This window comes from Phyllopteryx taeniolatus, chromosome 14 (genome assembly GCF_024500385.1).
Source record: "Phyllopteryx taeniolatus isolate TA_2022b chromosome 14, UOR_Ptae_1.2, whole genome shotgun sequence".
NCBI lineage: Eukaryota > Metazoa > Chordata > Actinopteri > Syngnathiformes > Syngnathidae > Phyllopteryx > Phyllopteryx taeniolatus.
This window is the reverse complement of record NC_084515.1, coordinates 12,064,948-12,079,203: the sequence shown is the minus strand read 5'-3', so window position 1 is coordinate 12,079,203 and position 14,256 is coordinate 12,064,948. Positions and strand designations below refer to the sequence as shown.

At 39.1% G+C, this 14,256-nt stretch overlaps 1 long non-coding RNA gene across 2 annotated transcripts in view; it reads left to right on the top strand.

Annotated features, from left to right (window-relative positions):
• LOC133489300 (uncharacterized) overlaps positions 1-1,499 on the top strand; it is a 148,315-nt gene extending 146,816 nt beyond the window's left edge. The window contains exons 3-4 of one of the 2 annotated variants that reach the window (XR_009791862.1): positions 809-962; positions 1,112-1,499. This is a non-coding gene — a long non-coding RNA (uncharacterized LOC133489300). Of the gene's footprint in view, positions 1-808 lie in introns of both variants that reach the window. The other variant, XR_009791861.1, reaches the window with a different exon arrangement.
• The last annotated feature ends 12,757 nt before the right edge of the window (positions 1,500-14,256 follow it).

Here is a 14,256-nt window from a genome sequence, read left to right as displayed (position 1 = left end):
AGTTGATCTTTGAAGGACCCCTGGCAAATGGCCAAAACAGCCCCTAAAATGACAGCTAGAACCCAAAATGGCAGACTTACTGTGTCTTTTCTTTTTTGGGGGTCTACTCATGATAGACTGCTAAGTCAACCCTTTTCCCACTGTACAATTTGTCTTACTTTTAGCAAATAGTGTAGCATAATTTGTAACATGAGGCTCGGCCGAGGCGTGTGTACTCCTGCAGCTGTTTGTATTGGACGTGATCCCGTATTGATCGAAGTCAATGATTAAATTCGTTGCTCAATTCGTTATGTGACGACACACCGCACTGTTGTTAAACGTCTGCAGGATAGTTTGTGGTCGCTTTGAAGATCATTTTTTTTCGATGTTGACAGTATTATTCTTATTGTGTTTGAGCAACTGCACGACGTCATACCGAGAGCAAATATTTTGGTGACCTTAAATAGTAACACGAAATATTAGGTTGCGTTCAAGACTGCTGGCAAATTCGTCACTCCTCAAAGTGTTCCGGTCGACGGTAACCAAAAAATATGGTTGCTGTCCTCGGCTACATTTTTTTTTCATTGTGAGTAGATCATTTGACTTTAAAGCTTATTTTATTTTGACATGAGAATGCGCTGCAATGTTTTTCCACATTGAAACAAATGGAAATGCCATTTGTCCATTCCAGCCCCTACCCTAAAAAAAAAAAAATAATAATAATAATTTTTGCAACGTTTTTAAATAACAAAAAATAGGTCACTTTAATATTGTACTTCATAAAACATACAGTAATCCATCCATTTTCAACACCGCTTATCCTGGTTAGGGTCGCGGGGCGCTGGAGCCTATCCCAGCTGAAAGGCGAACTACACCCTGAACTGGTCGCCACTCAGCTGCAGGGCACATATAGACATGGACAACCATTCGCGCCGTCACTGAGTGGGAACTGAACCCACGCTGCCCGCACCAAAGCCAGGCAAGTGTACCACTACACCATCAGTGGCAACATACAGTAAGGATTATGGAGGCCACTGTGCTCTTAGGAACCTTACGTGTAGCAGAACTTTCTTTTGTAACCTTGGCCAGATTTGTGCCTTGTCACAATTCTGTCTCTGATCTCTTCAGGCAGTTCCTTTGACCTCATGATTCTCATTTGCTCTGACATGCACTGTGAGCTGTAAGGTGTGTGGCTTTCCTAATCAAGTCCAATCAGTATAATCAAACACAGCTGGACTCCATTGAAGGCGTAGAACCATCTCAAGGATGATCAGAAGAAATGGACAGCACCTGAGTTAAATATGAGTGTCACAGCAAACGGTCTGAATACTTATGGCTGTGTGATATTTCACTTTTTCTTTTTTTAATAAATGTGCAAAAATGTCAACAATTCCGTTTTTTTCTGGCAATATGGGTTGCTGTGTGTAAAACCCGAATTTCAATAAAGTTGGGACCTTCTGTTAAACACAAATAAAAACAGAATACAATGATTTGCAAATCATGTTCAACTTATATTGAATTGAATACACTCCAAAGACAAGATATTTAATGTTCAAACTGATAAACTTTATTGTTTTAGCAAATAATCATGAACTTAGAATTTTATGGCTGCAACACGTTCCGAAAAAAGCTGGGACAGGTGGCAAAAGAGACTGAGAAAGTTTAGTTGAAACACCTGTTTGGAACATCCCACAGGTGAACAGGCTAATTGGGAACAGGTGGGTGCCACGATTGGGTATAAAAGGAGCTTCCCTGAATTGCTCAGTCATTCAAAAGCAAAGATGGGGCGAGGTTCACCTCTTTGTGAACAAGTGTGTGAGAAAATAGTCGAACAGTTTAAGGACAATGTCCCTCAACGTACAATTGCAAGGAATTTAGGGATTTCATCATCTACGGTCCATAATATCATCAGAAGGTTCAGAGAATCCGGAGAAATCACTGCATGTAAGCGGCAAGGCCGAAAACCAACATTGAATGCCCGTGACCTTCGATCCCTCAGGCCAAAGAGGAAAAGAACCATCCGGACTGTTATGGACGCAAAGTTCAAAAGCCAGCATCTGTGATGGTATGGGGCTGTGTCAGTGCCAATGGCATAGGTAACTTACACATCTGTGAAGGCACCATTAATGCTGAAAGGTACATACAGGTTTTAGAGAAACATATGCTGCCATCCAAGCAAAGTCTTTTTCATGGACGCCCCTGCTTATTTCAGCAAGTCAATGCCAAACCACATTCTGCACGTGTTACAACAGCGTGGCTTCGTAGTAAAAGAGTGCGGGTACGAGACTGGCCTGCCTGCAGGCCAGACTTGTCTCCCATTGAAAATGTGTGGCGCATTATCCATCCATCCATTTTCTGAACCGCTTCTCCTCACTATGGTCGCGGGCGTGCTGTAGCCTATCCCAGCTATCATCGGGCAGGAGGCGGGGTACACCCTGAACTGGTTGCCACCCAATCGCAGTGGCGCATTATGAAGCGTAAAATACAACAACAGAGACCCCGGACTGTTGAACAGCTGAAGCTGTACATCAAGCAAGAATGTGAAAGAATTCCACCTACAAAGCTTCAACAATTAGTGTCCTCAGTTCCCAAATGTTTATTGAATGTTGTTAAAAGAAAAGGTGATGTAACACAGTGGTAAACATGACCCTGTTCCAGCTTTTTTGGAACGTGTTGCAGCCATAAAATTCGAAGTTACTGATTATTTGCTAAAAACAAAAAAGTTGATCAGTTTGAACATTAAATATCTTTGTGGAGTATTCAATTAAATATAGGTCGAACATGATTTGCAAATCATTGTATTCCGTTTTTATTTATGTTTAACACAATGTCCCAACTTCATTGGAATTGGGGTTGTACAATTCCACAATTGGGGTTGTATTAATGAGGAAAAAAACGAACTTAAATGATTTTAGCAAATGGCTGCAATATAACAAAGAGTGAAAAATCTAAGGGGGTCTGAATACTTTGTGTACCCACTGTAAATTACTTTATTTTGGCTGATTTGATTTGTTGTGTTTTTGATGTAACCTTTTACAAATGTTTATTTTAGAAAACATTTTATGTCCCTTTATTTTTCATTTTTATAGTGTTAATTGTATTCAATATCACATTTTTAAATAGTCAATTGTTCCCATGCAAAGCTTTTGTTATAATTTCAGCAATGTAATGCTTATTTTCTTTCATTCTTTGATCAATTTTGTATTTAGCATTGTTTTAATTCATTTCAATATTAGTTTTTCGTCCAAAAGCTTTTTATTTTTATTTATAATTATTTTTGAAATATAATTTACATAATTTTTCCTTTCAACATTCCTTTTGTTTTTCCTCTTAAATGTCTGCGCTGTGTCATTTTTAACTGTGACATTTGATGCAACACATTTCCCCCCAAACTTTGTGCCACTTTTTCCCACGAGCCTTTTGGAACGCCGGTCGGCCCAAGGACAAAAGCTTCCTTTCACGTCTGTGTCTGTGGTGCTCAGGTTAAAAAAACAAAAAAAAAGTGCTTCTGCCACGGGAAAATGGAAAAAGACAGCGCTGGCATAGTGTGAGGGAATAACATGATGAGGACGATGAGAAAATAAATTAGAGGGTGGTGGTAGTGGGGGGGGGGCGAATCATCTCATGGCTTCATCGAAAACCTCCCCCGCCCCTCCACCTTTTCTACCTTTATTTGTGATTGTTTGCATGGACGGAGTTCAGCGAAAGAGGAAAGACGTCCCACTGAGTGAAAATCCATTCAGGTTCATCCCATGGAAAGTTTTCACCGTGCTGATATGTTGTGCAGATGTCGTTTTCCGTTACGCCGCAAAGAAGGCGAAGAAGAAGAATAACAGCGGCGGCGTGAGGGGAAGTTCCCGAAGGTACATGCGCACACGCATACACGCACGCACCCACACAACTCAGTAAAAAGCTTCTCCGGTGTGAGATGTGGAGCCCGTGCCAGCACATATTCTCCTCTCCATCCACGTCTGACATGACACCTTCACTTCTTGAAAACACGAAATGTCACACCCTTTAAAATGGCCCATGGGTGCAGATGGGCGAGTACAGATACTAGGTATCGGTATCGGGCCGACACCAACCTTAACTCATGAAGGCTGCCGATACCAGCCACCGATACTAAAGGCAACAAAATCTGACATCGAGTAAGTCATCCTCACCAGTAGTTGGCGCTGCGCTGTGGCCATTTGACATATCGGCCAATCATCAAGTGCTTCAGAAAGAAACAAAAGTCTTTGTTCACAATCATCCGTCATTGTGTTCATTGAAATTTTATGTATCAAAAGTACGGTAGTCTGTATAGGTATAAGTTAGTACTCAAGAGTAAATACTCATGCTGGTATCTTAGTGGTATCAAACATCTCTAGTGAACGGTATTTTTTGACATTTGAAACTGCTGTATTCTGACACGAAAACACCATATTTAGTCTTGAAAATACAATATATTTTGAGATGAAAACTAGACATTGTCACATGAAAATGCACCACTACAACATATTTTGAAATGTTATTACAACCCCAATTCCAATGAAGTTGGGATATTGTGTTAAACATAAATCAAAACAGAATACAATGATTTGCAAATCATGTTTGACCTCGTGCAATTCAGAGAAGCTCCTTTTATACCCAATCATGGCACCCGCCTGTTCCCAATTAGCCTGTTCACCTGTGGGATGTTCCAAACAGGTGTTTGATGAGCATTCCTCAACTTTCTCAGTCTTTTTTGCCACCTTTCCCAGCTTTTTGGGAACGTGTTGCAGCCATAGAATTCCAAGTTAATGATTATTTTCTAAAAACAATATAGTTGATCAGTTTGAACATTAAATATCTTGTCTTTGTGGTGTATTCCATTAAATATAGGTTGAACATGGTTTGCAAATCATTGTATTCTGTTTTTATTTATGTTTAACGCAACGTCCCAACTTCATTGGAATTGGGGTTGTACAATATTTTGCTCTGGCAACTATATTTTGCAATAAAACCTCATAATTTGACAATAAAATGCTATATTTTGACATGTAAAAGCAATATTTTCTACCTATACCAAATCTAGCATATTGCTATTACAGTGCTGATTTTTATACAAAAACATAAAATTTTTGCCGTGAAAATGTTTTGTTTTGACCTTAAACCGCCTTTTTAATTTTTTTTATTATTTTTTTTTTTTTTTAGAAGAAATACATAAAAACAATATAATTTGACATGAAACAGAAAGACCCGATTTTCACACGAGGATGCTAAATTTTGACACAAAAAGACTAGTTTGGGTAAAAATTGCTCAATTTTGATGTGAAAACACTGCTTTGTCATGAAAATGCTATTTCCAGACATAAAACATTGTATTCGAAAGGATAATGCCATATTATACAATGACAGCGCCAGCCTTTGCCACAATTTTGCAATGAAAATGTTCGTTTTTTGCCATGAAAGTGCTAGCCACTGATTTATTTTCAAACGGGATCGTTCACAATGAACCAACATCATCCTTGAATCGAATTTGCAACCATAAACCATGATTCGGACCAATTCACAGATTTGTACCCCAATAGATTACGATTACAAAATCCTATCCTTTACCTTGAAAATTTATTTTAACATAAAAAAAGAAACCCCCCTCCCTTTTTTTTTTTTTTTTTACTTTACATGAAAATGTGAAATTTTGACACTAACATGGTGTATTGTGACATTACAATGCTATATTTTGAGATGATGATGCAATAGTAGGACATTAAAATGCTGTACTTAGATGTGGAAATACAATATTACGGAATTCCAATGCAATGTTTGCTTCTGAAAACACTATAGTTCGACATGAAACGCAGAATTTTGCAATGACGAAGTAATATTTTGCTATGAAAATGCTATATTTTGACATGAAACGGTCTGATTCTATGAAAACGCTGTAGTTCAATTTGAAGTTGCTTCATTTTCTGCCCTGAAAACAAAATGGTTGGATGCCGCGAAAAGCGGATTGAAAGGCATTAAGGAGGAATGTAAGAGAGCACTGAGGAAGGGTTGATGTTATTGGACCATGCGGCTTCATTCCATTCCATTCGCCCTGCCAGTGGCTCGAAAAGTTGTCAGTGAAAAAAAAAAAAGTCAGCTGGAGTCAATTTTCTGATCGTCTTTCACACGAGTCAGCGGGAAATAAGACATTTGTGCTCTTCAGAAGACTTTTTACTCCTTGTTGCACATTTTTTACTATGGAAAAAAAAAAACCTTAAAAATATTTTTTTTAATTTCTTGTCTACGCTTTAATACGTTTTTCTTAATTGCATTTCTATCTTTTTTGTTGTATTTCCTACACTGCACCTTTATGGAGATGAAATTAATAACAATTTCATTTTTATTTTTATTTCATTTGTTTTTTTTCCGATTTTCTTCCCCCCCCCCCCCACTACTGTGTACTTTTAATTTAATTTATTTAAATTATTAATTTCTGTATATTTCTGGTTCATTTATATATTTAATATTGTCTTATTTTTGTTTTAGTTCGCTTATTTGTGAATGTTTAATTTTTATTGAATGGACAATTTTTCTATATTTTTTTAAAAACATTTCTTTACATTTATCTTTTTGTCTTATTTTTTAAATTATCTATTAAAATTGTATTGAGGTTTTGTTTTATTTGTTTTGTTCTTTCTTCTTGTTTACTCTCCATCCACCACTGACTGACATAAGGTGACCCAGTTGGCTGCTAGGAGAAGGGCTGTCGACACACGGAGACTGACAGAGGCCTTGAATGACATCCAGGAAGTTCACGTTGGAGCGCTTCCATCAGGCACGATGGGGAAAAAATGCTTCCCGTCTCCATTCGATCGGAATCAAATCAAAAGCAGAGATCTAAGAAATTCAATCTAGTTTTTTTTTTTCACTGTCTTTGTTCTTCCCAAATCCCATCGCAGCTTTTTTTAAACCAGAGGGTGTACTTGTAAGCTAACTCCACTAGGGGGCTGTCTAAGGTTTGGTTTAGAAGATGTTCTTTTTGATCTTCTCTGGAAACGTCTAAAGGTTGCTATTCTGCAATGTTGTATTTGAGATATTTATATGTGTAATGTATAACTTGATTCATTCACTATCGCATATCATTATCTCTCTTGATATATTATCAATCCAACTGGATCAAATATTGGATATCATCACTTTGTGACAATTTGGACTGTACAATGTAATCCTTTTTTTTTTTTTTTTTTTTTTTAACTATATGTTTCCATAAAAATATAACATTTAACCACTAAAACACAATATTTTGCCATGAAAATGCTGTATTTTGTATATGACTCAACTTAACTCATTCACTGCCAGCCCTCCCAGTTAACATGGCTATTTGACTTCCAAAGCCGTCCGTCTATGGCAGTGAATGTTAAATGCTCAATCCAAAATAATAAAACTGTATTCTGCCATGAAAGTCCTGTATTTTACCTGTTAGCTGTTTTTTGGGGGAACCTATCCCCCATTATTCGCATTTCTTTTTTTATTTTACCGTAGTCCCTGCTTATTTTTATTTAACGTTTTTTAATGGTAATTATAAGGAGCCTAAATTATTTTGGTAGTCAGGTTCGCTTCCTATCCCCTGTGAGTAGTGGGGGTTCGCTGTATTTCTAAATAAGTATTTTGCCATGAAAACGATATATTTTAACCTGTAATGCTATGTTTCTAAATAATAGCACAGTAGTTTATCATGAAAATGCTACATTTCAACATAAAGCGCTTTGTATTTCAAACTAATGCATTATTTTGCCGTACAAATGCTACGATATATGCCAGTATCGTGATATTGTCGGTATCACATGGAAAAATAGCGGCATCATATTGTGCAGTGAAAAGCAAAGATGTGGGTCAGTTGTGGTCAGTGGGTCGGTATTGGGGTTGGGGAAAAATATCGATCGTGCTGCATTGAATCATGGTTTTCTACCGAAATATCGAGGTATCATAATACTAGTATTGTAAAGAAAATGTTAGTAAATTATCACTTGTGTCTCCTTTGTAGACAATGGGTCCACATTTGTCAGCCACTAACAGCTAAACAGGAACTTTCAAAGTATAGCTTAGCCCTGTAGCACGCATGTATGTGTGTTTGCGTCTCCATTGGTGAGCGTCGCATGGGCATATGTGATTTTCTTCGTTCTATTTGCACCAAGGTATCAATTTGGTGAGCCGTGCACCAGTAATAAACTTCTATTCCCGTGCTGCCTGCAATCCGGGCCTCCTCCACCGCAGGCTGCGGTGTGGACGCCGGCCCGCACCGCCCCGATGAAAAACCGTATGAGCGCCCCCGAGGTTTACTACGCCACTGTGGCGATGGGCCCCAGCGCTGTGGCACTTCATTCTGGCAAGTTGCCGCCGATAATGCAAAAGACAAATGGCATTTTTTAACCTCTGCCATGAACAAATTGCTATAAATAAATGTTCTGTCGTGAAAATGCTATATTTTGCCCTTTCAAATTTTTTTATTTTGAGATCACCTATCTTTTGACATTGAAATGCTATGTTTAGTCATAAAAACATTGTTTTGATTATAAATTTTGACATGAAGATGCTATATTTTGCTTTATTGCTCTATTTTGATGCAAAAACACTATTTTGACATGAAATTTGTATATTTTGTCACAAAATTGCCAAATGTTGCAATGGAAAGGCTATAGTTTGCAATGACAACTATATTTTGCCATTAAAATGCTATATCTTTGGCATTAAACATGGGGAGAAAAATGCCACATTTTATCATCAATATGCTTTATTTTGCCTCGGAAACACAATCTTGCTATATGAACACCATATTTTGCCATGAAAATATTCAGCTATTAAAATCATATCTTTGAACATGAAACCGCTACATTTTGAAATCAAATATATTTCCTTGTATTAAAAATAGTATATATTATGACATGGAAATACTGCAGTAATAATCATTTTTTGCAGAGTACAAAGAAATTATGCCTATGTGTATTGTTACATTGTCTGTCTATATGTGTTGATGCACTATTTGTGTTATAATACCTGTAGTTAATCCTTTGAAGGATTAACATAAAATAACCTTAATTAGTCCCACAATGGGGAAATTTGAAATTTGGGCAATTATAACACTGTGACTATCGATGCTATTCGTTTTCCCGTCTATGTTGGTTTTCATTGTGTTTTAGCATTATGCTAGCAGAAGGCAAACTTTAAATACACAATATGCAATTCTCTTTGTTTTATGTTTACTTTGACAGTAAACATCAAATGGGAGTGGCATTAAACAGCTGCAAGCCTCTTTTTTGAAGAATTCTGCCAAACTACTGCTTCTTGTGAAGTAAGTCGCGTTCACTGCCCATCCAGCACTCGCATCTCACATTTTTGCTTGTAAGTCAAAGCAAAAAATCGTCCGAATGACTGTTTGTATCGCAAAAAGAACTCGTGAGATGGGTCACCATTATGTTAAGGCACCACTATGGTTTGCCATGAAAGCTACGAAAACGCTATATTTTTAAATGGTAATGCAGTAATTTGGCATGAAACGAAACTCGCGTCGATGTGGTGGTAGCTATAAATATTTAAACAACATATATTTGAACACAAGCGGTATCAACACATGCAGAGCATACAATACTCACAGGCAAAAAATTATCCTCTGCAAAAAAAACGAATATTATCGCAGCTTAGTTGAGACGGTCTTCTGTTTCATCATCAATGTGTAGTATGTTTTTATGTATTGGCCAGAATGAGTAGCACAATGCCCATTGAATTATAATGATGCACAAAATGTTTCATTCTCTACATTCTATTCAATTGACTGTATGTTTTTATCAAGTACAATACTGGAGAGGTTTTAAAAAAAAAAAAAAAAAAAAACACTACAAAAAAAAGGTTGTTGGTATTTTTGGAGGCGCTGGAACGGATTAATGACCTTTCATTTCAATGGGGAAAGATGATTTGAGATATGAGTGTTTTGATGGATGAGTGTGGTCACAGACTGAATTAAACTCTTCAGTCACTGTACACTCTATGTTGTTGCCACATTATTAAGCCTAAGAACAATGAGCGTCTGTTGCCTGGTTTGCCGTCCTTCCAGTAAGATGTACATCGTGTGTGTCAGTGGGCGGTGAAACATATAGGAAAACATGCCACCTGAATCACAGCGAGCAAGCGAGAGAGAGGAAAAAAATGACACGTCCTATTTGGGCGGAATGATTCCATATGCGGGAATGCCTTCTTTCCTTTCCCTGCTGAACTTTAAACGCTTCCAGACGCGCTTCGCTATCGCCTTTACGTTGCAGTGGAGGCGACTATAGACGCAGAAGCACACGTGCGTGGACTCGCTGGAAGTCCTGGCTATCACGCACACACACCACAGTACATTGAATATTGTAGTAGAAAGCACTCGAAGGCTGTTTATGCGCCGCGGTAAGTGCTGCTGTTTTGGATAGCAAAGAAATTCAACTAGGAGGATGGGGGTTTAAGATTCTTGTGTCTCAGTAGATGCTGCTGTTGTTTTTAACAAATGACATAAAATGTGGTTAGCAAGGGGTTTAGTGTCCAAATTTGTAATCCTTCATGTTTCTTCGTGGTTGCTGCTGTTTTGGTTAGCGACAGAGTTCAAGTCGGTGTGTGCGGGGTCAGTCTCAACATTTGAAAGACTGTTTATGTGCCTCGTTTGGTTAGCATTAAAGTTCAAATGGAGGTTAGGCTCTAAATTTGACAAACTTTGCATCAGTAGGTAATGCTGTTTTGTAGCAAAGAAATTCAAACAGCATGATAGGTTCTTTAGGCTCTAAATTTGAGGGACTGTTTATTTGCCCCAGTAGGTGCTGCTGCTCTGCCTAGCAAAAAAGGTTCAAATGGGTTAGTCAATAAATCTGAGAGACAGTTTACAGTCAACCCTGTTAGGTTCTGCTGTTCTGATTTACAAAAGACTCAATATGACTGGTCGGAAGGTTAGTGTCTAAATTTGAAAGACTGTTTATGTTCCTCAATAGGTGCCACTGTTTTGGTTAACAATAGTATTCAGATTGTGGGATTCAGTCTCTAAAGTTGAGAGACTTTGCAACAGTAAGTGCTGCTGTTCTGGTTGGCAAAGGAATGCAAATAGGGTTGTGGGGGTGTTAGCCAGAGGCTGAGCTGCACTGTGTTTGTTTGCGGTGTGGACGAGTGGCTTGAATATACCTCAGTTACACTTCCTGTCGCTTACTTAAAATGTTCATTAAGCCTCTACCAAAAAAAAAAACTGAATACGAATACATTAGACCCCAATTCTTAAATTGATGACACACTCGCCGCTTTGCCAATTCGAGGCACGGCCACTATTTGAGAAAATATTTCAAAGGCAACACAAAATTCAAGTGTTTTTCCAGTGTTTTGAATGGAGAGCTCAGACAGCTGTCAGGACAAACGCGTCACTTCTCTCCGTCCCGTTTTTCGAATGCCAAACCACACTGCTTTCCCACCCTTAACTGAGTGTCTTTTATATTTATATTGTCATTGTTCCTGTGGTCAATACATGCCATTTATCGGTTTCAAACCATCACCCAACACCACGGCCCCCCTCATCATCTCTGCAGCGCTTAATTGCATCTTTCGCAGTGTTGCCTTTTCTTTGTCATTTTTAGATGTCAACTATTTTAGCGAGATAACTCTTTAGCGGAGTGGAGTTGGGGGTGGTTCGGCGTGGAAACAACGCCGCATCCAGCTGGCCACTGCAGCGCCAACCGCTGCGGTGGAAGCGTTCCAGCGCACACACTGGGGGAGCAGTCGATCACGGAAAAATAATGTGCTACTGTACCCGCGGCAGTGGCTACTGCTCGTCCTTACACCTTTTCCACTTGAATAACGTACATTGACTTGTTTTAGCTGCAAAGCTGAAATCTTGAACCGCGCTCTCCGCAAGTCCACAACCCAATTTCAAAAAGTGTGTCACGGATATATATAATTTGTACCTTGAGCGTCAAATGTCATTACAATTGTTAGAAACAGTTACTAATCCTTCAGAGAGACGAGGGACATTTTGTGCCAGCTAGCCTAAAAATGGAAAAAAGACAGAAAACTGTTTTGTTTTTGTTTTTTTAAATGTCATTTAGACTCCACATTTATTTTAACATATATTGCTATTTGGATTACTGGCTTTCCTTTTTAAATCTGTCCACCAGATGGTGCTACTTTTCCCCATTCAAAGCATGCAGCAATTTTGCAAATGTCACTGTCTTCATCAAGGATGTCTCACGACTGAAATGATGCAGCACAGTTGCTCCTTTATAGTCTCAACTATTGTCATCCATCCATCCATCCATTTCTACCGCTTATCTGAGGTCGGGTTGCGGGGGCGGTAGCTTTAGCAGGGACGCCCAGACTTCCCTCTCCCCAGCCACTTCATCCAGCTCTTCCGGGGGGATCCCGAGGCCAGCTGAAGAGCGTAGTCTCTCCAGCGTGTCTGGGAGGCATCCGAATCAGATGTCCCAGCCACCTCATCTGGCTCTCGATGTGGAGGAGCAGACGCTCTCCTCTGAGATCCTCCCGGATGACCGAGCTTCTCACCCTATCTCTAAGGGAGAGCCCGGGCACCCTGCGGAGGAAACTCTTTTCGGCCGCTTGTATCCGGGATCATGTTCTTTCGGTCACGACCCACAGCTCGTGACCATAGGTGAGGGTAGGAACGTAGATCGACCGGTAAATCGAGAGCTTCGCCTTTCGGCTTAGCTCCTTCTTTCCCACAACGGATCGATACAAAGTCCGCATCACTGGAGACGATGCACCGATCCGCCTGTCGATCTCCCGTTGCGTTCTTCCCTCACTCGTGAACAAGACCCCAAGATACGTGAACTCCTCCACTTGGGGCAGGATGTGTTATGTGTAATCTACTTTCTGCATTAAGAAATCTTCAACCACACTCTCCATAGTCGGTGGACCGATTTCAAAGTGTGTCAAAATTCATTCACTTGTAAAAATATTAATCCTTAGTCGAGGCAAGGCACTAAATGACAAAACTATACACACAAAGACGGGTGACAAAAAATATTGCATACCCAGTGAAAATGCCATTCCCAGATTTGTCTTCGTATAAACTATGCTACTATGCCATTTGGCTTACTGTCTTTCCATTTTTATTTTTTATACTACACACCAGATGCCTTACTTTCCTTCCGTTCAAAGCATGCAACAACATTTCACACCTTCCACTGTGGTTAGTAAGGGTGCCTTGCTGCTAAAATGATAACATGGGGCAATTCAATTGCTGGTTTATACTCTCGACTATGGTGATTGACGTGCATGAGCTATAATTATGTGTGTAATCGACTTTATGTGCATTGGGAAATCCTCAACCGCATTTTTCACAGCCAATAGCCTGAAAAAATATTTAAAAAAGTGTGTCAGTGGTTTAATTTGCATCTTGCTCTTCAAATGTCAATAAAATTTGTAAAAACATCCTTAAGAGATTCTCGTGACATGTTGTGCCATTTAATTCAATACATTTTGGCTATGTTACATGAACCTAGATTGAATTTGCCAGAGGATATTCATTTAAAAAATGTTTTACATTTGTCGTCCCTGTTCCTTAAACTAGCCTAAATTGCTAAAGCAACACACATAAAACGCGGGTTGTGATCCCACATGTATGAACTGTGTTCGAGAATCCTAACGTGTTTTTTTTATTAAGTATCAATAGCATCAAATCAAAGGAATCTTGGCCTTGACTCCACACATTTAGTCATTCTTGCCATCACATTCGATAGCCTTTGTTACGCTGTTTGACAAAACCCATTCGAGGAAACGTAAACTTTCCAAATCGGAAGAAGCGGAGGAGCCTCAAGCAAAAATCGGCTATTTTACATTCTTCGTTCTGCAACATTTTCCTTGCGCTAATATGGTTGGAAAGTCAGTCAAAATAGGAAAAAAAACACTGGAAAACACCAAGACTTGTCATTCCAGTTTTTCCTTGCGAGAAAGACGTACAGAATGCAGTATACCAGGTCTCCTGACGAACACTGAGTCACATCACAATCACAAAGGTGATTGTTTACGGTTACTTGGAACAGGACATTCCAAAAATAACGTCAGATAATGAGCCTTCAGCAAATTCTGATCACATGTAGCAGCCTGTTCTGGTCTCACAGACGTTTGAGTCTCATAGGTTTTGTCAGGCGGAAATAACGTGGATGTGGACCTATAATTCCAAGCTGTATATTTAACTTCAACCCTGAATTATGTAGAATTACCCTTAATGAGCAAATTTGAAGCGATACCTTTTTAGAATTGCCCTGCCACCCCATGAGTGATACAGTTCACTTCAATGCTAGTTCT